General features: G+C 43.1%; 1 long non-coding RNA gene across 1 annotated transcript in view; it reads right to left on the bottom strand.

The window, feature by feature from the left end:
* Positions 1 to 17450: 17450 nt before the first annotated feature.
* The window catches only part of LOC113256117 (uncharacterized), a 102828-nt gene continuing 96507 nt past the window's right edge, over positions 17451 to 23771 (bottom strand). The window contains exons 4-5 of the long non-coding RNA XR_003316548.4: positions 18491 to 18574; positions 17451 to 17759 (exon numbers count right to left, since the gene is read on the bottom strand). This is a non-coding gene — a long non-coding RNA (uncharacterized LOC113256117). The remainder of the gene's footprint in view (positions 17760 to 18490; positions 18575 to 23771) is intronic.

Genomic DNA, 23771 nt, shown 5'->3' with positions numbered 1-23771 from the left:
CACAGAGATCAAAGGGCTTGGCCAAAGTTCCCCTCGGCTCAACACTGCTGTGGGGTGGGCTGTGACTTAGTCTCAGCCGGAGGGATACTCTTTGCCAGAGCTCACCCTGACCCAAGGCTGTGGGGCCAGGCAGAGGTCACTCACCAGCCTGAGAACAACTCAAATGGCTTTGAGTTCAGTCTGTTTCTACTTCACAGCCCTTGCTCTGGTTCCTGATGTCTGGCCCTTGATTCCTGGCCCGTTATCCAAACCTCCCATCAGATCTGCAAGCCTCTCATGTTCTGTTTCTGTTTTTGCTTAAATTAAGGAGTCGACTGAAATTAAGAACTCCAACTGATACCTCTCCTTTCTGTTTATGTTTATTTCTTTCTCTTACTCCAATTTCCCTAAAACATTTTCTATGCTGAGTCCTTCTTTCTGACTGGCTATCTCCCTACTCCCAACACCCTTTCTACACTCCATCGTTCTCTTTACCTGTCCCTCCATGGACCTCCACTCCCCCGCCCTATCTGGTCACCATATCAAACTAGGGATTCAGGATTGAGAAGTAGATGAATACACTGACTTCATAACATCAAGATTTAAAACTTCTGACACGTTGGAAAGAGAAGCTGAAATTAATATGATGAAATTTAATTGAGATAAATGTAAATTCCTGAGCTTAGCTTCTAAAATATAGATGAACAAGCATTGGTTTCGTAGCCAGTTCTATTAAAAAACAAAAAACCGATTAAGTAGGATTGCCAGATAAAATATATGGGGCATCCTTATACTAAATAATTACTCATCGTTTGTTTGAAATTTAAATGTAACTGGTTGTTGTGTGTTTTACTAGTAAATCTGGAAGCCTTACTCTGGAGGTTCTAATTGATTGAAAGCTCAGTATCAGCCTTCAGACATGGGTGCCTTGGAAAGCAAACCAATTTTGCAGTATGACTGGAAGGATGATAACTAGAGGAGAGAATCCCAGGATTCAGGCGCCTGGGTGGCTCAGTCAGTTGGGCATCTGCCTTTGGCTCGGGCCATGATCTCATGGTTCTGGGATAGAGTCCCGCATCGGGCTCCCTGCTCAGCAGGTAGCCTGCTTCTCCCTCTCTGTGTTGCTCCCCCTGCTTGTGCTCTCTCTCTCTCTGTCAAATAAATAAATAAAATTAAAAAAAAAAAAAGGGAGTCCCAGGATTCACTGAGTTCAGGAGAGCACATGCTGGGTGCGTCAGGCCTTTCCAGGCCCCACTGTTGGAGAGAGGCTGGTGAACTGATGGGCAGGGAGAATGGGAATCCCATCTTTGGTGGAATAGCTGAAAGAACGTGGGAAGGGAAGACCTAAGTGGGTCATGCCACCAACACCTCCAGAAAGATCCGGATTCTTGCCTTTTCTTCTACGTCTGGTTCTCCAACTTCTCTTCAATTCTATGAGCAGCCTGATGGCTCATCAAGAAATTTATCTTCTTTTTATGTTTGCCAGAGTCAATTTCTGCCTCTGGCAACTGAAGATCTCAAAGGACGTAATAGTTTGTTTGTTTGTTTGTTTGTTTGTTTGTTTGTTTTCCAATATCTAAAGGGATCTTTTAGAAAAGAAGCTGGCCATATTTAGAGAGCAAAACTAGAACCCGAGGGTGAAATCGGGTAAGTCAACATGGAAAAGACCTTTCTGATCATCTGAACAACCCTGAATTGGAAAGGCCTGTGGGTTGGTGAGAGCTCATTAGCTACAGAGGTTCAAGAAGAGGCAGGATGACCAACAGACAGATTCCTGAACTAACTGGGAAAACAGACCAGATCACAGATGTCTTACAATGCAGGTTTTGTTTTGCTTTAACTTAGACGATTTTGTGCAAATAAAATGGCTAACAGAAATTAAAACAGAATATGCAAAAGCTGAGCAACTATGGCAATTGCAGATGGAAACCAAATTTTCCCTGCTTATCCTTCCCTTAAACTTATAGGTGTTCCAGAATGAGACCTGTAGAACCTTCGAACTGTCTGACGCATAGTTTGAAAATCACCAGATTAAAGCTGCTAATATTTAGGGAGCATTTTCCATATCTCCGGCACACTGTTAAGTACGTTTTATGTATTATCTCATTTAACCCCCCTCAAAATTATGTGAACTGAGTACTATTTTTAGCCCCATCTTACAGATCAGGGACTGGAAGCACAGAGAGGGTAATTCACTTCTCCAAGGGCCCACGGCTAGGAGACAGGAGACCTAAAATTCAAACACAGGTGGTCTGACTACTGAGGCCAGACTCTGCACCGCTATTCTATTTTGCTTTTAAGATCTTATGATTGAACAAAGTTTGAGTTTCAGTGCTTATCATTCCTTTTGAGTTCTGTGTTCCTTTCATTCATTTATCATCAGATTAATTTAAGCCTTTCTAGGCTTCTCTAAAATAGCACCGACTCAGATGAATTTAATTTGTTTTTCATGACCCTCGGTTCACAGTTTTCCCTGTAGCTGGTTTTCCTTAATTAGTATTTTTTTTTTAATGATTTCACATACCTCTCTAAATTAGGTGCTTTAAGGTATCAGCTCTTAGGGTCGGCTGGAAAAGACCGCGTTGCCTACGAGGGTCAGCCTTCATTCCATCAGTCTGGACGTTCCCCGTGCCTCTTTTATCATTTCACAGCAAAACAAAGTCGGGGGAGAGAGGCTTGGTTTGTTTGCCAGGCTTCATTTGACCAAATGAGGATGGAGGTTTCTCTGGTAATCACAGCCCAGAGAGGAAGGCAGGCAGTGAAAAAAGCAACGGCGCCCACTAATTGTCCTGGCGTTCGCCACGACCTCTCTTCCCCTTGTCACAGAGCATCAGACAGGTAGGTCGGAGGCAGCAGGAGCAGCCCGACCTCATCAAATGCTGTCCTGACCATTCCTAGGAAAGCCGGCAGCTGCGGCTCACAGGGGTCAGCGGCCAGTGCGAGCAGTGTTGCTGTCCCCCGTTCTCGACTCAGTGTGATCCTTGACTGTTTCCTGCTGTCAGCCGCATCCTCCCATGCCCCGTTCCCATGTGAGAAAGCACATGCCTCCCGGCCCAGGCCAGTAGGACCAGGCTGTAAGGTGAAGGCCCCGGGCTCAGGGGCGCAGCTTCCCCTCCGTCCTGTGTCTGTGTCCCCTTTCGCACAGGTGGGCGCACTGTCGCCCTGAACCCCCCTCCATCCCGTTACTCACCACCACTAACTGGCTGTCAGGGGCTCGGGTTTCTCTTTGTGAGGTGCTCTCCCATACTGTTTGCCTAATGTCACCTGTGGACCCCTGAGGCATGGACCGTGACTTCATGTTTTATAAAGGACGGGGTAAGTTCAGCACTCCATAAATATAAAATGGTGAATAGCAAATTTCCCCCATACCGAAGCCATTTCATTTTCTCCAGCAAAACGGTTCCTTTTATTTCCATGCAGAAAGCCCAACGAGGGAAATTTCTTCATTGCTCAGACAGCTACAAAATGTGATCACATTTTTTCCCCACAGCTAATGTGCTCTTATGTATAAAATTTAAATTTGAAAGTCTGAGCAGATGGCCTATAAAGTTCTTGTTTTCCCTCTGAATTTAATTTCTTCCTGCTTATAGTGGGATTTTTAAAAATCATTTGAAAAGGAACAATAAAATGTTTCTATAAATTGTAATAATCATTATCTTGATGATTGTGCTCTCCCAAAGTATCCCAGAGGAAAAACTGATGCTTGACATCGGCTCTGGAATCTTACCTGCCCTGTCGTGTGCTCAGACACAAATCAGCGCCGTAAACCCTGCCAGTCGGGGCCTGATCGCCTCGAAATTTGGTCTTCATTCTTACTCGAAGGAGGCACACGTTCACGTTATCTTAGAAAACAAAAGGTCAAGCATGAAATGACCTAAGCAAATAAGCTATATACAAAAATACAGATGCAGTGTTCAGTCTCTTGTAGAAAATATTGTTTTCAAGGGCCTTAAGAGCCATTTCCTTCCATTCAGAGCCATTAATGAGCTAATTATCTTCTTTACTAAAGGAGACCCGTAGGACTTCGACCTCGCAGGATTTAGTTGGTCATCAGTTTGGGTGATTATAGGTAACAAAGTTGTATTGTTTTTCCAGCTACTCTGTCATTCAAGTTCTTCCCTAACTTCCCAATATTGAAAGAAGCGAGATTGACTCGATGTGCTTTCGGGTTCATATAAGGAAATTGTCCCTGGTAAAACGTGCATAGAGTGGGGGTCTTTTACCATTTTTTTCTCTGTCATTTGCTACATTCAAAGGTACCTATCTATAGAAAGGTTAAATAAGTTAATAAAATGTAGGGATTGACATCTCCTTTCCATCCCAACACTAGTCTGTGAGTTGAATGCATTGACATGAGCCTCCCCTTAAAATTTGCAGGGCTCAGGAGTGAGACTACGAATGGAAGAATGGAAGCCTACGACTTGACGTCCATATATTTAAAAGCTATAAATCAGACTAACACGTGTGAAATAAAGTACATTCTATCTGTCTGCTTTGAAAAATATACCTTGCCATACAGTCCTATCTTAGTATGAAAAATTGAAGGCCAGCTTCAGATTTAAACTCTTGGATCACCACAAGCTGTACCGGAACATGGCAGCATGGCGGGCGTCCGCTCCCTCCTCCCATTCACCACCCTCGCTTCCAGGCCCCAGCTCCACCTGCACTCGCCTCCTGGGGCACAATTCCAGGCTCCAGCTCTACCTTTTTTCTCCCCTCCCTGCAAACAGCTGCCCCTCTGGCTACCCTCCAGGCCTAAGGATGCACACACTAGGATAGTCTTCCCTTCGGAGAACAGGGAAGAGGGGCCCCTCGGAAGAGGCCCATGTGGGTTCTGGAAGTGGGCTCAGAGCCGTTAGCATAAGAAATTTGAGAGTCACGTGTATGAAGAATATGGTCTAGCAGGTGTGGAAAAGGGAGGCTCCAGGCAGAATCTTACCTAACTGTCACGTCATGTTCACAGTCATCTATTGAGATAATAAAATCTGGGACTCTTTACCCCAATAGTAGGCCTATGGGCACTGGTGAGCCAGGGCAGGGGTCCCTCTACCTGCCTCTTGTCATAGCATTATGAAGCCGGCCAGAAGGACTTATTTCATAAACATTTACGAGGCACTGAGAAGTACCATTGGCAAGAGATCCCATTACATGCCAGAAGGAAGACAAATATATATGAGATTTGGTCATTGTCATCAAAGACTGATAGTCTAGTTGGGAAGACCACAAACACAGAAATAATTGTGCAAGAGATGAAAATCCTAAGGACCAAAGATGAGGTCCAAGACAAGTCAATGGTTTGTTCTTCCCCAAAGGTAGTTAGGGACAAAAAAGTATTACATAAAGCAGTCTTCTTTAAGCACTTAGACAAAATATTCTACCTTCCTAAATCAGCCATCATGACATTTCTTGAAAGAAGCTCGGTATTATCCTATGGAACACTCTGGAAATGAACAGGTTAAGATTTGGCTTCCATTCCTGAGCAAATCTGATGCAGGCAGGATTAGAAGTAGAAAGATTTAGCTCCCAGTTCAGCACATTGTATGCCAACCCATCTGCCCACATCAGTGTCTATTTAAAAGTGAAGCCAATCGGACTCGCCCCGTCTTCACCTGTCCTACTGATCGCCCATAGCAAGGGAGGAACCGAAAGCCCAAAAGTTGGTCTGGAAAATTGAGTCTCTGTGCAATTTCCAGTCGTGTCTCTGCTTAGAGGCACAGAGCCAACAAAGCCATCAATCTGGCAGTTTTTTAACACTGACCTAGTATATATTTGCTAGGCCATTTGCGCCATCTGCCATGCAAATGTCAGTTAAGGAAATAGCATGGAGTTGTGGGAATACCAGGGTTAAAATGCCATTTAGCAGGAATGCACCAGTTCCAGCAGCAATTGCCCACAGGAGAACAAAGAGCTGGGAGAGCCAAGGGCAATAAAAGAGAACAGAGGTGTAACAGACCAAGGCTCTCAGCCTTACTTTCTCTCCACTCCCAAATCATTTCATTATGACACCTTCAGAAACATGGGCCTTTGCTGCTGGCAAAGACACTCCGTGTGATTCCATTGAATTAAAATGCTTCTATAGCAATTTTTTCTATTATATATATGTATATGTGTGTGTATATATATCTCAAAGAGTTTGTATTCTCTGCATATATAAAAATTTCTAAGGGGCACAAGAGCATTCATTTTTCCCAAGTCCCTATCATAGCTCCCCCACTCTCCTGAATATGGTCCACATGTCAGCAATACTTACAACCGTTTATTGAGCCCTTACTAATATATGGGGTACGATATTAGCTGCCAATTACATGTTTCTCTAATGTTTAACCAACACTAAAAAGTTGATATTTTCTACAATTTTGCAGCGGTAACAAACAAGGCTCAGAGAAGTATTTTTTTAAAGCCCAAGGAACACTTTGTAAATGGCAGACCTAGACTTCAAATCAGTTCATCCTTTTCCAACACCCACTCCCCTCTCGCTGCAGCCACTCCTGTGAGTATGTGCACTTGTTCACAGGCGATTAAAATCGGAGAATATATACTACTTTGTGTTTAGCTTTGTTCAGGTAACAGGACGTCATAAACATGTTTCATGTGTTCATAAAGCCTTCATGTTCGTCACTTTTAACAGAGGGACAGTAATCCGTCCAGTGATTTATATTAATGTATGAAGCACTGTAGTTATACTGGCTCTGTGTGTGTGTGTGTGTGTGTGTGTGTGTGTGTGTGTGTGTGTTCTTGTTCTAACTCTTTCTCTCTTATAAATAACACTACAACGAACATGTTGGTACACACAGGTTTTTGCCTCTGTTATATTATTTCCTTAGGATAAATTTCCAGGAGTAGATTATTGGGTCAAAGAGTATCACCATTTTCCTGGCACTCAGTACATATTGTCATATTGATTTTCAAAACCGTTCTATCAGAAACATGTGAGAGTTCTGACTTACAACCACTACCAGCACTGTGGATGTTTGATTAACTTTCTTTTTGCTAATAAATTAAATTTCAAACAGCACCTCCAGCTTGCTTTGGGTTTCATTTTTTATTCCAAAGTAGTGATGGGTATTCCCCCCCAACTGCTTGCTTGCTGCTCTTTGCTGTCTTGCACAGCCGTTCTCTCTCCCACCCCACCGACCTCAAGGGGCTTTGTACAAATCTGTAGGTACTTTTGATGTGGACTATTACCCCTTTGCCTTATTTTCTTTATTCTTGAGGAAATGTCTGAAAAGGAAATGCTAACTTGACATATAAAATGCCAGTGACAAATCCTTCTCCAGAATGATGTCTAAAACTGCAATCATCAAGAGGTAGCAGTATGAGCAAGTTATTTGAAAATATGTAGGTAAATATCAAGAGAGACAGCTGAGAAGGCTTTGACGAGATAGCCTGGGAGGGGGACAAAGGGGGGGGGAACAGGGCAGGGAGCTGATCTTTTTCATAAGTCTTCCAGAACTATTTGACTTTTTATGTGGCAATTACAACTGATGAAAAAAAATAAAATGAAATTTATAAATTCTTCTCAACAAATGAACTGGAGGCTCTCACATAATGCTCCATGCCCCCGCTTGAGAAAATCTTCCAATTAAGCTTTCTCCTCTCAAAAATCAACTTATGTTTTGCATCTCCTTCCCATCGCTCACAGCCACAGGAAGCTAAAAGGAAGTGACAAAATCTGGCCAAATTGTGTGCAAGGTTGCTACCAGAGTCATGTCTATCTGAATTGCAGATTCTCATTATTTCCCTTTTTTATGTACTTTGCATAGACTTAATTAGAGCTCCGACATTGCAGTGGGGATCTGTAACAGGAGGGGTCCTCTCTCCAGAGAAAAATTGATGCTCGTTAACAAAAGAGAAATGGATCTCCAAATTAATTTTGTCTTGGGAACCTAGGATTCCAATACATGTGAACAGTGCTCTGTCATTCTACTCTCTTAGAGGAGCAAGTCAAACTTACCCGAGATGAATCAAGTCCCCTAAAACCAGGCTGATTACTAGACCCCGACCACCTGAGTTGAATCCTCGCTCTGCCACTTAAGCGTATGACTTTGAGAACTTATTTAATCTTTTCCCGTCTCAGTTTTCTTATCTTAAAATGGGAAGGAGATGCAAAACAGAAGTTGATTTTTGAGAGAAGAAAGCTTAATTGGAAGATTTTCTCAACCGGGAGCAGAGAGCATTATGGGAGCCTCCAGTTCATTTCTTGAGAAGAATTTATAAACTTTATTTTTTTTCATCAGGTGAGATTGCCACATATCTTAAAATACCTACCTCATAGGTTTCACAAAAATTTCATGAGTAAACACATTTAAAAGGCTTAGAACAATTCCTGTTACAGAATAAGGACTCAATATCTGTGCTGCGTAACTGTGAATGGAGATTTGCATTGAATTAAAAATCAGACACAGTTAGATACTAAATTTGACTCTGCTTCTTAACAGCTGTGCAACTCTATACAAAACATTAATTTCCTCACTATACACTGGATCTTGATACCTAGCTCATAGGATTGACTGGAAGATCAAAGAAGACAATGTATCTCAAATCTGCTCTTCCCATTTTTGCCCCAATACGTTGCTCAAAGGGACAAAGGGAGAAGGGGCACAGGAAGAATTGCAGCAGTTACCTGAGAAGACTGTTGCTGGACCATCTTCTCTTGCCCTAGTGGCACCAAATGCAGGTGATTGGTGGGAGAGCAGTGGGAGCAGAGAGGGCTATTGAATATATGTTCATTACTTAACACACAATTATTGTTGAACCAGGTGCTGTGCTAGGAGATAAATCAGGTCACTGCCCTCAATGAGCTCAGTGCAGAGCAGGAAACAAAGACAAACATAATTAGAATACCATGTTCTAAGTACAAGAATAGAGCTATACAGATGGTTGCTTAAAGGAGAGGTGCCTAGGGTGTGGGGAAACTCCTTGGAAGGGAGGTGTTAATTTATTGCTGTGTAACAAATTACTCCAAAACTTAGTGGCTTAAAACAGCACATATATATAAACACATCACTTCAGTGGGTCAGAAATCTGGGCATGGTTTAGCTGGGTTCTCTGTTTCATGATTTCTTGCAAGTCTGCACTCAAGGTGTTAGTCCAGGTATGCAGTCTCATCTGAAAGCTCTACTGGGGGAAAGATCCACTTCCAAGTTGTGTGGTTGTTGGCAGAATTCACTTCTGTGTGCACTATTGGCTTCAGGGCATTAATTCTTCACTGTTGTCTGGAAGCTTCCCTCAGTTCCTTGCCATGTGGACCTTTCCAGCATAGCAGCTTGCTTCATCAAAACATGCAAGCCAAGCAGACAAAAGAGAAAGCCTACTTGCGAGATGGACATCATAATTACCATGGAAGTGACACCCCATCATTTTTGCCATACTAATAATCCCATTACTTTTGCCAATGCTGGGCAAGTCATTAGGTTCAGCCCATTCTCAAGGCGAGGGGATGATAGAAAGGCATGAATACTAGGAGCATTGGCCATGGAGGGCCTTCTTAGAAGTCAGTCTAACCCAAAAGAACTCCTGAACCAATTCTTACAGCAGAAGAAGTTGATATCTGTCTATGTGGGAAGAGAGTAGAAGGTTGTAGAGGAGACAGAGCAAGCAAACAAGGCAAAGGGGGTGGGGGAAGTTAAGTAAGTTACCTTATTTCTGAAGATGTTATCTTAGAGGAAAAGAATGGGGAAAAAGATGCTCTTCAAATAATGGAAGGAAATTAGACAATTGATACAGATTAAGGGAAGAATAGAGGTGAATTTTGAAAGGAAAAACAGACTGGTAGTCTTACCTGTGGAGTAGTTTGAAAGCCACAGTGCTGATGAGGGTTATTTTCTTAAATTTATTTTGAATTAGTAAGTGGAGAAGAGGTCAGAGTGACAGAAGTGGACATATGCTGAAGCAAGGGTGGCAGTCACAGTCTGTTCCCCTAGCTTTTTATTTTTAATTTATTTATTCAATAAATAGACTTCTTCTTTAGACTACACTCTGATGGCCATTCAATTAGTTAATTAATCACTTAATGCCAGTCGTGATACTTTCCTGTGTCCTTTTAGTTTTTAGCATACCCCATGTTCTCATGTCCTTATTGATTCCCTGATGTACTTGTAAAAAGAAAAATTGCAAAGAATCACTACCATCACATTGAGTATTTCAGCTGAGGATTTGACATTCTCACTGGTCCCCATTATCCCAGCCAAAATTTAAGTTATAATGAAGAATTGAACTTTTGGGTTCCGTTTGGTCACTCTCCTCTGGCTCGATGTCCATGGTTATAAAATGGGAATAACAGGACCCACCACTCCTATCTGCTCTCGTTGATATCAGCATTGAATGAGATAATGTATTAAATACATTTTAAAAATTATAAATGATACATATAATACACAAGAAAGCAGTTCACCCCACAAACGGTTATTGAGGGCACTGCACAAGACACAGTAGAAATGTCTAGACTAGAACCCATCCCTTATGTGTGAGCAACTCAACAGTAGTAGGAGAGAAAGGTATTTGAACATATCCTTAGAATACAATTTCCTAAATGTGATCATGGAGACCTATACAAAGGCCATTTTAGGCTATTGACAAATTTATCACATCATATTTTAAATATTCATTCTATGATCATGAAGTCACAAAACAATATTTACTAAATACTATTGAGCATCTGTTTTGGATATGACATACTGTGGTGGTTTAGTGCATGGACTCTGGACAGAGCCCACCTGAGATCAAGTCCTGGCTGTGATTTTTATCAACTCTGTGAACTTGGTCAAGTTACTTAACCATGATATACCTCAGTTTCCCCTTTTGTAAAATGTGGATAATAGTGGTGTAGCTCATAGAGGTGTTGTAAGGATTAAACAAGTTAGTATAAGCAAAGTTCTCAGAACTTTGTAGTAAGCACTGTGCAAGTGTTTGCTTTTATAACCATAGGCAAAGACCTATGCGGGGCCCAAAGGATGTGACACTGAACAAGAAGAATATGGTCCCTGCCTTCCAGTAACTTTGAGCTTAACGGATGAGTCTCATGCCCCATCACATGTCAAATCACCCAGGCCAGGAAGCTGGAAGTTACCTGAGGCACACTCCTCTGCTTCAATTCCGCCGCTGCACACCCAGCCCTCACAGTTGGTCACTGAGTCAGATCATGTCCATATTCCAGAGAGCCCTTCTCTGTTCCCTCCTCCCCGACCCCACCCCCATGCATCCAGGGACTCATCCAGTAACTCATCTTCCTTCACCTGTACCAGCACCGCCTCTGTGTGCTAGCAGTGTGTCAGTCTGAACATCCAGCCCCTCGATGGAAAACTCTACGGTGTTTCCTCACTACTTCCTGGAATGAATTCACATCCCATAAAAAGACCCGTCGTAATCTTCTCCTTGCACACCTCAGTACTTGCCCAGAGACCAGGTTGTGTTGTGGTGAAAGACACAGACTCAGGAGCCAGATCATTAGAATCCAGTTCCACCATTTGCAAGCTGTATAATCCTAGGTTACCTAACTTTGCTGGGCTCAGTTTCTTTATCTCTTAGTGGTGATAATATCTACCTCATGGGGTTTTTGTAAGGATTAAGTGATTTCACCTACAGGAAGTCCCCTGGCATGGAGTAAGCATTATCTAAATGTTAGCAATGATTTTTACCTGTCTTGAGTCTTACCTTGAGTCCCTCTTTCTTCACTCCTCCATCCCATTGCAGCTATACAGAACCATTGTTCATTCCCTACACACTCTCTTATCTACCTGCTCCTCCCATTTCTCTAATCACCTCATGTGGGGGACACACCCTAAGGTGACCCCCAATGTGTCCCTCCTTCTTTTCATGCCTTTGTATAATCCTCTTTCCTCAGGTGCAGGTGAGACCTGTGATTTGCTTCTAACCAATAGAATATGTCAAAGGTAATGGGATGTCCTTTCATGATATGGTTACATTACGTAAGACTCTCTTAGCAGTCTAGACTAGAGACTGTTCTTGTTGGCTTAACGAAGTAATAAGTCACGTAGGAGAAGACGACATAGCTTGGAACTTCTGGCAGCCTCTTAAAACTACAGATGGCTTCTAGGACCTGAGGATAGCCTCTGTCTAATAGCCAGCAAAACTATGGGGCCCTCAGTTAGACAACCATGAGGAAATGAAAGCTGTCAACAACCTGAAAGAGCTTAAAAAATAGATTATTCCCCAGTCAAGCCTCTAGATGAGAATGCAGCCCGCCCAACATCCTCGATATAGCTTTGTGTGACCTTGAGCAGAGAAACAAACCCATGCCCCGACTCCTGATCCACAGCAAGTATAAGATAATAAATGCTTTTTTTGTTTGTTTTAAGCCACTACAAAGTGGTAATTTGTTACATAGAGATAGAAAACTAACATACCCCCAATCCTGTTCACTTGGAGAATTCCTACTCAGACCCTAAGTGTTACTTTCCCTGTGAAGCTTACCCTGATACTCCCACAACAGATGGTCTCTCCCTCCTCACACCCCCATTGTACCTCTCACACCGTCCATAACAGAACAGTTGCCCTGCATTGTTACTATTTATTAAGCTCTAAGTCTTTCAGAATGGAGTCTTCATTTTGTTTACCTTTAAATTTCCAGTTTTGGAAATATGATGCCAACTCTGTAGGAGAGAGGGAGGAAGAGAATGGGGGAAAAGACCAAGAGAAATAAAGGAAGGATAGCAGGGTGATGCGCAATAAATGTTTGTTGATAAGTGAATAAACAGTATTTTGATTATTTTCTTCTCAGGTCTATAAAATTCTACAGAGATGCTTTCCTTTCACTCTGATAGGCATCCTGAAAACTGAGACTATCATCATAACAGAAGATTGAATTATCACTAACTCCGATTGCCAGCAAAATGGAAAAAGAAAACAGCATTGAGAAGAAGATGATACACCAAGAAAAATATTTTTATTTACTTTTATTGTTAAAGGAAAACCTTGGCAGAATAAGGTCCAAATATTAGCTTAAAAAGTGATGGGGGTAATTTCTCCAGTAGGTCAAATACTGGAAATGAATGTTGAAATAGACCAATTGATAGGAAACATGATACAACTCAACAAACTTGGAAAAGATGTCACTTAGCTTTATTCAATAGAGATAAACAATAGAAGAATTGGCAGATTATCAAATTCTCAAATTTTTTCTGAAAAAAACAATTTAGAAGTATTTAATTTCCTTGAAGGAAAAGTAAAACAGTTAAATGACTACCTCTTCTCTTTGTAGGATCCTTGTTAACTTGGAGTGCATGTCTTAGTCCATGAAAGAGTTCAAGTTGCTTACATATTCTTATTGAATAGACTTACTGTGTACTCTGTGTGTTGTGTACAAGAAGAAACAAAAGCAAAGTAGGCCCGCTGTGAGTTACAAAAATATATTAAATTTGGCCAAAGCATAATTTAGCCACGGGTAAAGCGTGAGTTCTTCCCAGCGTCTGCTTTCTGCACACCATGGCCGCTGCAGGCAGGCAGATGATGAACAGTCTAGCTGCTGAGATGGAATGACGGACAGGTATATGGACAGACACCTGCTGTTTACGTTCAGTGACAGCAGGTGCCCTACAGTGTTAGGTTAGCTGCTGAGAAGAATAAGTTACATACTAACTTCTAACAATAATGGCTATTTCACGCTGCGTGGATGTCCAGTAACTGCGAAGTTAACCCACTGTGTTGCTTGGAGAGATACTCCAAATGTCAACATGTAAGTAGGAAGTACCTGGCACATAGTAGGGCACATGATATTCGTCAAACATGAATCTAAATAATAGATTATTTATCTAAGTATCTAAATAATTATCTAAATAATTCCCAACCTTTGGGATCTGAATGCTTGTGGTTGGGGGTTGCACTCCCTGTGCTTATGTTAATTTGAGGGGTATTCTTGCCTCGTAGGTCAAATGTTGTCAGTTTAAGACCTGATACAGAACAGTTTCTTTCCACCTTAGGCTTCTGCAATGCCCATAAGGAAAAACAAAGACATTGGATTTGATTATGGTCTTTGTCTTCAAGAGGGTGAACAAAAAGGCAGTGAGTTACAGGGAGAAACAACTAACTGAATTAGTGGTTTCTATCAGAGCAGCGATAGGCTGTATTGCTCTAAGCTTTGTGCAGCCTGGGGCCCTCCATCTTGGGCCACCCCGAGTCTGCGACTAGGGCTGAGGATTGCATTAGTGTCCTAATACTGCCATAACAAGTTGCCACAAACGGTGGTTTAAAACAAAACACATTTATGCTTTTACAATTCCGGAGGAATTATAAGCACTCCAAAATCAGGCTCACTGGGCTAAAATCAAGGTGTGCACAGAGCCGGTTCCTTTTGGAAGTTCTGAGGAAAGAACTAGTTTCCCTGCTTTTTTTAAACATCTGATGCTGTGTATATTTTTGGGCCCCTTCTTTCATCTTCAAAACACATCATCCAACCTCGGCTGCCCTCCTCACACTGCCTCCTGCTCTGATAAGGACCCTTGTGATTACATCAGACCCAGTCAGACAATCCCGGATAATCTTCCACATTTCAAGATGCTTAACTTAATCACAACGGCTAGGTCCTTTTTGTCCTATCAGGTAACATATTCCCAGGTTCCGGGGATTAGCACATGGATGTCTTGGAGGACCACTGTCAGCCTACGTCAAGATTTAGCCACAAGTCTAACTGACAGACTTCTCAGTTAGGGAATGTGCATTTAGAATCAAAACCGAATCTTGGACTAACAAATGCCCTTTTAAGTGTAAATGAGGCAGTTGCTTTGATTCTTTCAGCCAGCAGTTTCTCAACCTATTTTTCTTCCACAGGACGAGGTAGCATGCCTGAAATTCTCATCAGGAAAGCTTGCTCACTCCCCATCTCCACACTATTCTGTGACTGAGAACCACTGTATTTAGCCCTTTAGAGGTCCACAGAGGATGCTGGGATTAGTAACTTCCTAACTTCTGCCATGAAGATTCTCCCCTGGTCCCCTCTGTGGTCCCCTGGTGACCTGAGTACTCCCTGCACTGCATTTATTTCCAATCGTGCTTAACAAACTCAAAGGGAATTTACATACCTTGATCAGCATAAAAATGTCCCCACATCCTGCTCTCTCCTGACTGGCTTCATTTCCTCTCTCAAGCTCAGCCAACGCAAAATACTATCAGCTCCTAGGTTTTTACAGCCTCTGAGTTCTGCTCATCAGGTCTGTCACAGCCAGTGGGTGGGTGAAAATTGGGAGCCAAGAGAGGGGATAGTGGGCCGGGCTGAGCATGATTCATTCCCCTGGTTTGTTTGGCTCCTGATGTCCTCAAAGACCAGTGTTCCATTATATTTCCTGTATTAGATGGGGGGCAGCCAGCTGGGAGCAGCTTGCCCTCTGCCCCTGTGACAGAGCCAAGTAAAGTTCGACTTGCCAGTCGTGTGCCCCATCAGAACATCCACGGGCAGAGACTCTCTCTACGTAATTAGAATCTCTGTCTTAGTGCGTGTGCCAGGCGCTGGGAGCCCAAAGATGTTCCTACCCAGCAGTTTTCTTTCTCTCCCTCTTTTTTTAGGTTGGCACCACCTTGTCAACAGGTGTGATCAACAGTAAGGAAACACGCAGTGCCAGCGCTCACTTTCTGGTGCAGGATGAGAACCCACTACTAAAAAGATAGCACTCACAGCATCGGGCAGTCTGCCATGAAACCGTCCCTCCTTGGCACCGGTGCCCATGGTGAGCGTCTAGGCAACTTTTGATTGGGCACCACGCCCTCCAAACAGATGGGCATGAATGTAGGCAGGCAAGAGACCATTTATTTATATCAACTGTATTTGCTGAGGGCAGGGTTCCCAGCTGGGAACATCAAAACAGCTCTTTGTCCTGGCCGGCTGCAGCTCTGATGGAGGTGAGGCAGCCTTGCAAATTCAGCTGGATTAATTTTGAAAAATAAGAACAATGTTTCTATGGACACCGGGGGACATTTTTGGCTCTCTTCAATGGTTCAGAGCACAGAGCAGGCTGGGCCCAAGTCATTTTAATAAAATCTCCCATCCCTGTTTGGATTGGATGGGAAAAAGCCAAGGAAGCTTTCCACATCAGGCCAAATTTAGGTGAACAGAGTTAGCCCCACATGGAAGCCTGCTTTGTGAGTCCTTTCACGCACAGTGGCAGTGGCTTCCAAAGAAAATGAAGCCGAAGTCACCCAGACTCGGGCACTGGGAAAGGCATTCTGGTTGGGCTCACCACTGCACTGTTTTCCTAGGCATTCATTAACCTGCCTTTGGTCCCTCCTGTAACTGATGAATGGGATCAAGCGTGAGCTGAAAACGCAAGGATAGACATTAGGGCTGACTTTCATAAGAGCCCCCACTTGGCTTCAAGGGTAAAGAGATAAATTAAAAAGAATTATTATCTGCATTTAAACACCTGAGCAATTGCAGAGTCTCTGAAGAGTATAACTTTATTAATATTAGTATTAACCACGAAAATATATTGCTTGCTTACAACACACCCGGCATTGTCTTAAGCACTTTACGTGAAATCTTTCAATTCATTTTCTCAATAACCCTATATGGATACTGTTATGAGTATCATGACACAGATAAGCAAACCGAAGCTTAGAGAGACTTACCCTAGGCCACGCAGCTAATACCTGGGATAACCAGGGCTCACGCCCAGAACTGCCTGACAACAGACCCCATGGTTACACCCCACTTCTTCCACAAACACTGAAAGAGGCCAATCTGTTTAATAATTGGCTTGCTTAATTTAGGGATGTTTCTTTAAATAATAGCGGTTTAGGTCAATTCTTCTCAAACTTCAATGTCCCTACAGATCACCTGGGAGATTTTGCTAATATGCAGATTCTGAATCAGTAGACCTGGTTCCGTGGGTCTGGCTGATTCAGATTTCTGAATTTCTAACAAGCCCATGAGGCCAGGACCCAGCTACACCGAGCGGCGAGATTTCAGGCGAGAGCACACGGAGCCCCAACCGTGGCTACACATGGAAGTGACCTGAACAGGTCTTCTAAAAATACCAAATGCCCACATTGCACCCCCAGAGATTCTGATTTAATTGCTTGACAACCATTGGGTGAGCAATTCTCTGACTTACCAGCATTTCATCATTTATTTGAGACGGGAATGCTGTATTTTAAAAGGCCCTTGGTTGCATTCCTGAAAGATGGAAAATAAGACAATGGGTGAAGATGTGATGCTGGAGGACACTCCCCGTTCGGAGTCAGTTCCCGTTCCTGATCATTTGTAACTATGCCGGGAGGCGGGTGATGGGTGGGTCAACCTGTTACTCACATCCTGGTGTTTATTGTGAACAGCTGGAGTGAGAGCAGCCTGAGCTCGGGAGCAGCGCTGCAATCACTTAAGAGCAGAGTGTGACAAAAAGCACGATGATGGCGGTGACAAGGAATTCCAATCAGACATCATCTTTCTATGGCATAGGTTTTGTTGATTGTCATTTTCTGGTTGAGAGGCTCTGAATAGGGAAACCTGGGGCCACTCCAATCTCAACTATGTCAAACCTCTAATCAATTACACATAACAGGCAATAGTATGGATCAGGTGTTCAATGACTGCATTTATTAAAGAGGAGCAATTGATTCCACGTCGGTGGATGTGTGGCCATGGCTCTTTTTGGGGTTTCCTGCGAAGTGTGATCAAACCAAAAGGACTACAGATTATTAAATCCAAATCAATGTTTTTGCTGGCAAAAGCAAAGCATTCAATGAAGGGGGGGGAAGTATCCTCTTTTCAGAAGATCTCAGCTTCATGTATTATTGATGCAAAGATGATCAGATAAAAACTGGAACTTGGCAAGCTGTCAAATAAAAAATGCAGAGTGAATCAAAAATTTATAAAACAGTATTGAGTTATTACAATTCTATTATAGACACCAGTAATCATTTTTACTGAAACAAACCTCTTCTATGACTGTACAGCTGGGATGTTAGGGTACAAGATTTAGGACTTGACCTCATTTGAGGTGGGGGGGAGAATACCACAAAATTAAAAATTAAATATGAAGAGTGAATGATTGAGTCACAGTTCCGTAGTAGACTGAATAAAAACAAAAGAGTTCAAATGAAACAATGGCAGTGTTTCCCTTCTTGGGCGACATTTTGCTGACTTCCTTGAAAAATTACTGGCATTAGATTCAGAGCAGGATGAATTGCTTTACAGAATCTGTAAACGTAATTTGTGCGTGTGCTTGGCACACGCACAACGTAAGACACTGGGAAGGAAAAATGACTTGGTGAGATATTTTGTCACTTATGGATTTTCTTTTATAGGAAAAAAATCCCACCACTATAGTTTTATTAGCTATCTCATCTTATACAGGAGCCTTCTCCCTCCCTTCCTGAAACGGAAGCCCTGACAATGCCAGAAATATATTCAAGAATGGAGAGATGGCTGTCACCATTCCTAAATATCCAGAAGATAATTGCCAACCAAAGTTAGAGCATCTTGACATAAAACATCCCTTTAGCTCCCAAACCAATTTTCCTATCCAAATCAAATAAACAGCTATAATTATAAAATCACACATACCAATACGTCGTCAGCATTAGAAAAATGACACCAAAAACGTTTGACGGGGAGGCCTGCTTTCTGTCCTTGGCTTTTCCTCCATGCCTGGGCAGAGAACAAAGAGGAACTCTTGGAACTGAAAATGACTCAGAAGCAAGGTAAGCGTGGAACAACCAGAGACATCCGCCCTGGGTTTTCCCGCTTTAGGGCTGAAACCTGACATTGTTATTATGATTCAAACATGAAATAACTTTGTCTTTAAGAAACAGAATTGACTTCACGTAAATGGGCTTCGATCAAGAGGCAGAAAGGGGGGAATGCTTTGCTTAATCAAAGAGCCAAACTGCCCCATGACATGACCCACTTCAGACCCCCACTCTCCTGGGGACAGGAGAGTCTGGTCAACTTTCAGTGGACTTTGAAAGGCAAAACCTTCCTGTGCGAGTTACATATTTGCCAGTTATTCTCAATATTACATGCTGAACACCTTACCTAAAGTGTCGATGCCAAGAAAACCTGAGGGATTCACCAATCCCTATGCATGAAAGAGCACAAAAACTCAGATTCTCTGCTGTGACCTATGAATTATGTTGAATCATTATTTTTTGATGTGATGTTTCATTCGTGTCACCATAGCTGTTTTCAAGAGCATAGGACAAAATGCAAATGCAACGGGAATTTTCATTTCCCCACTGAGAACCAACTTTAGAAGGTTCCCACGACACTTGCATTTGTTTTGGGTAACTGGTTACATGCTCTGTTGTGTTCGTCTTCCCAAGATTAGGGGTTCATTATGCAGTGTTGGTCCTCCCCGTCACTAGGCTAGGGAACTCGGCACAAACCAGAGTACGGCTGGAGAGCAGTGGGCTGTGACAGCCAGAGTGAGAATGAACTCACTATTTGAAGTAGGTGTGTGTGTGGTGTGCCTTGCCTCAGACTCCACACAGGAAAGCCGAAACCACACCAAGTGTTTCACACAGAAGGGATTTAGTACAAGGAGTTGGGTACACGGGTGTAAACAGGGTCACGGGTCTTGTGGACAAGGTATAAATCAAGATCTCCAGGGTAATACGCTTTCAAACTGCACACAGGAGTTTGGTCAGCTTAGCAAACACCCTGGTTCAAACTGCATTCCAGCCAGTTGGAACGCCCGACTTGCTTCTGCTGGGAAGTATAAAATCTCTCATTTCCTATCGTCAATTGCAGCATCCAGTAGCTGCAACGTGTTCAAGCAATTACTGTGTTTCACCAACTGGATGCCTCTGGCCATAAGGGGCCTTTTGGGTTTGCACAACTCCGCTGTCACTTCCCTTCCTTGGCTGATCCTGGTACAAATTGCTGGTGGCTCCAGGAGTGTGTCCTCTCGCTCACTGGAGGGCAAGTCAGGTTTCTGCAAAAATGCTCTCTGCTTTTCAATGCTCATGGTGCTGGTGGGAGTGGGAGCGTGGTGGTGGTGGTAGTGGAGGATGGGGACGGAGGGCATCGCTCATCCCCAGGGCTAATCAAACCACCACCGATGAGTCCTGTTGCTTCTGCCTCCTAATTATCTCCTAAAGTTATCCCCTTCCCTATTCCCATGAAGGTTCCCACTATGTTCCTTCAGGCCATTTCATTTCTCAGCTTAAATTTCACAACAACCTCCTAACTGGTTCCCCTGTCTTCCCCCGGCCTTCTTCCTACCCATAATTCTCCACCGCAATGATTCTCAGCCAGGGGCGAGCCTCTCCACCCCCGCCCTCGCCCCCAGCAGCAGCAGGCATTTGGAAATGTGTGAGAGCGATTGGGGTTGTCATGTAACTGGCGGCGGGGGGGGGGGGGGGGGGGGTGCATGCTGGCATGAAAGGAGGAGGAACCAGGGCGCCTGCGATACCCAGTGCTCTCATTTACTACTGCAGTGGTGTGAACAACCGCAAATTTAGCAGCTTAAAGCAACAGCCATTTATGATCTTACGGTTATGTGGGTCGGAAGTCAGACAGAGGTCTAACTGGGCTAAAATCAAGGTTTCGGCAGGACTGCGCTCCTCACTGGAAGCAAGCTCCTCTTCCGGGCTCAACAAGGTTGTTGGCAGAGTTCGGTTCCATGGGACTGTAGAACTGAAGCTCCAGTTTCCTTGCTGGCTGTCAACAGAGATCACTCCAGCTTCTTTCTAGGGGTCTCCACATTTGTCAGCTCATGACCCCCTTCATCTTCAAAGAAAGTGATGGTGGATTGAATCCTTCTTATGCCCTGTGTCTTCTGCCACATCCTTTCTTCTGCCACATCTTTCCCTGATTCTTCTGTCTTCTTCTTCCTCTCTAACGGCCTATGGGATTAGATTGGGCGCACCCAATCTAGGTAACCCAGGATCACCTCCTTATTTTAAAGTCCATAATGTCAATCCTAGCCACAAAGCTCCTTTTGCCATGTAATGTAGCATGTTCACAGGTTCCAGGAATTAGGATACGGGCATCTTTGGGGAGCGAGTAATCTGCAACTCCAGTTGGAATGACCTCCATGCTAGAGAATTGTTCCACCCAAAATGCCACTAGCATCCTCTTTGAGAAATATGGAGTGGGTGATCTTTCTCAAATGAAAATCTGATTGGTCTTTTCCTTGCTTTGAAATCCTTCAGGGAATCCTTACTGCCCTTAAGAAAAAATCCAGGGCAAAGCCTTAGCATGCCTACAAGAAAGTTCTTTATGATCGAGCATCTCTTCACCTCTAGCTCACAAATGGCTCCAGCCACAGTGAATGATTTTCTGACCATCCTGTGCTCTGATTCTTTAGGTAGGTTCTTTCTTCCATCTGGGCCACTCTTCCCCCAAACTCTTACCCACCTCCCCTCACCTAACTAATCCCAACTCAACTTTCAGATCTTACTTTAGAACTTACTTCATGAAAGCCTTCCATGACCCTATAAGTCTGTGCTCCGCACCACTCCTACGTGCTCCCATGGTACCCACACACCCACTCATACCATTTATCACGGTGCTTTGTAACTTCTGGCTTTTGTCGTTCCTGCATAAGCTCTGAGCTCTAAGAAGACAGGCATAGCATTGTCCTGTTTGTTGTTGTATCCATAGCGCTTAGCTCACACCTGCCACAGACTTACCTTCAATGCATATTTATTCATTAAATAAATTAGTCATGTTAACTTTGATATAAAAGACACAGTAAATTTGGTTCTAACCCTTCTACAACAGAGACATAATCATAGCAACAGTTATATTCCAAACTTTGACCATCAGACAGCATTTCATCTGAACTGCATATCTGCATGAAGTGGGGATTATTATCATTAACTCCGCATTACAGAGGAGGAGACTGAAACTCAGAGGGGATAAATAATTCCTCATAAAAGCATGTGGCCAACAAGTGGCTAAACTGGAACCTAAGTGTGGTTTCTGATTCCCAAGCCGATATCATGGTACCTTTCTGAACCAACAAATAGCATCTCATTCTTATAAAGCATTAGGTCGCAGAGTCCTCATAACTTCGCTATAAGATAAAAATATTGATCCCTTTTTTAAACATAGAGAAAGAGACTCATTGAGGTTAAGAGACCAAGGCCACACAGTTAGTATGTGGCAAATTCAGAACTAGAAGCCAGATATTTTAATTCCATCCCTCTCATCCTAACTGTACGACCTATGAACTGGGAACATGACAGAACATGGAGCTTGGCAATTTATTCTCAACTTCTTCATGTCATCATCTGACAACTCCCTGCCCACACACAACCACTAAGGAACTTACACCAATGAAAAATCTATTTAGACAAAGGGAACCCCTCTATTCCTGGATCATTTATATACTATATATGTGGTGAAAAGAGAGAGAAATATATTATGTGAATTTAACCTCCAGAAAGATGATAGGTGATAAATAATGGTAATTACCTTAAGAATACATATTGATTATCATAGTGATCAGAATACCTATACAGTATAAAATCTAACCTTGAGGTAGAGTCATCTGTCACCACAATGAACCAACAGGACCCCTTTGGCCCCCAAGACAGCCCCCAACAGTCTTCACCTCTTTGTATTCATGTCCTGTGTATTCCCCTCCATACTGAATCAGGGCTGACCTACATGAACAGTAGAATACTGCAGAAGTGACAGTGTGTGACTTCCAAGGCTGGGTCAGAACAGACATTTGCCTCTTCCACCTTGACGTCCTGGATTTCTTTTTCTAGGGGAAGCCATCTGTCATGTCATAAGGGCACAAGCAGCCCTGTGGAGAGGTCCTTGTAAAGAGGAAGTGACACCTACCACCAGTGGCCAGTTCCAGTGTACCATCATGTGACTGAGCTCCCTTGGAAACAGATCTGCCAGCTCCAATCAGCCTTCAGGTGACTGCCACTCCAACCAACATCTGAATGAACAAATCAATCCCAAGTCAAGACTACCTAGTGAAGCTGCTCCTGAATTCCTGACCCTCAGAAACCGGGTAATAAGATAATAAATGTGCATTGTTGTCTTAAGCCACCAATTTTTGTGGTAATTTATTATTCAGCAATCGATAATGATACAGGTTGCAAGGGACAGAAGCTCAATTTCAACTAGCTTTAAACAGCCTGTAACCTTTTAACCTATGTTCCCATAGGAAAGTCTGGGAGCACGTGGCTTCAAGGACAATGGAACTAGGGCCCCAAAAGATGCCCAAACACTTTTTCTTTATCTCTCACCTCTGCTTCTTTCTGTACATATATTTCATTCTCTCAGCCAGGCTTCTTCCATAGAACAGAGAACATGGCCGCCAATGGGATCAGGCATTACATCTCACTTTCTCCCATCCCAAGTTCTAAAAGCTGGAAAGTGCTCCAGTTGGCCTAGCACAGATCACATGTTTATCCTAAATTAGAGTGGAGGCCAAGTTGATGGGATCCATAAGAATATGTCCATCTCCATCCAAACCACATGATTAGCGTGAAGAAAAAAAACCTTTCTTAGGAGCAGAATGGGATAAGCAGAATTTCCTTGGAAGGAGAACAGGAGGCCCACTCACTACTCATTGTATGCTTGCATGGGAGTGTAAGGGAGCATACATGCTCAGCTAATGCTAATCCCCTGACAACACTTGACGTCATTGTTTTCATGTGTCATTTTATCACCTGGCTGGTAAGAACAAGTTTCTCTCCTATCAGGAGATCATATCAGCCAAATTTCCAAAGAGAAGTAAATCTTATTTTTCAAAGAGGGAAGTAGAGAAAAAAAAAAAAGAAAAGATTAGCCCCAAAAAGCCTAGTATTACAAAATACCTTTAAAAAAATGCTTTCCCTAGAAACTGGGGACATGATAAGAGAGAGGAAATTAATGA

Source organism: Ursus arctos, unplaced genomic scaffold (genome assembly GCF_023065955.2).
Source record: "Ursus arctos isolate Adak ecotype North America unplaced genomic scaffold, UrsArc2.0 scaffold_21, whole genome shotgun sequence".
NCBI lineage: Eukaryota > Metazoa > Chordata > Mammalia > Carnivora > Ursidae > Ursus > Ursus arctos.
This window is presented reverse-complemented; position numbering and strand designations above follow the sequence as displayed.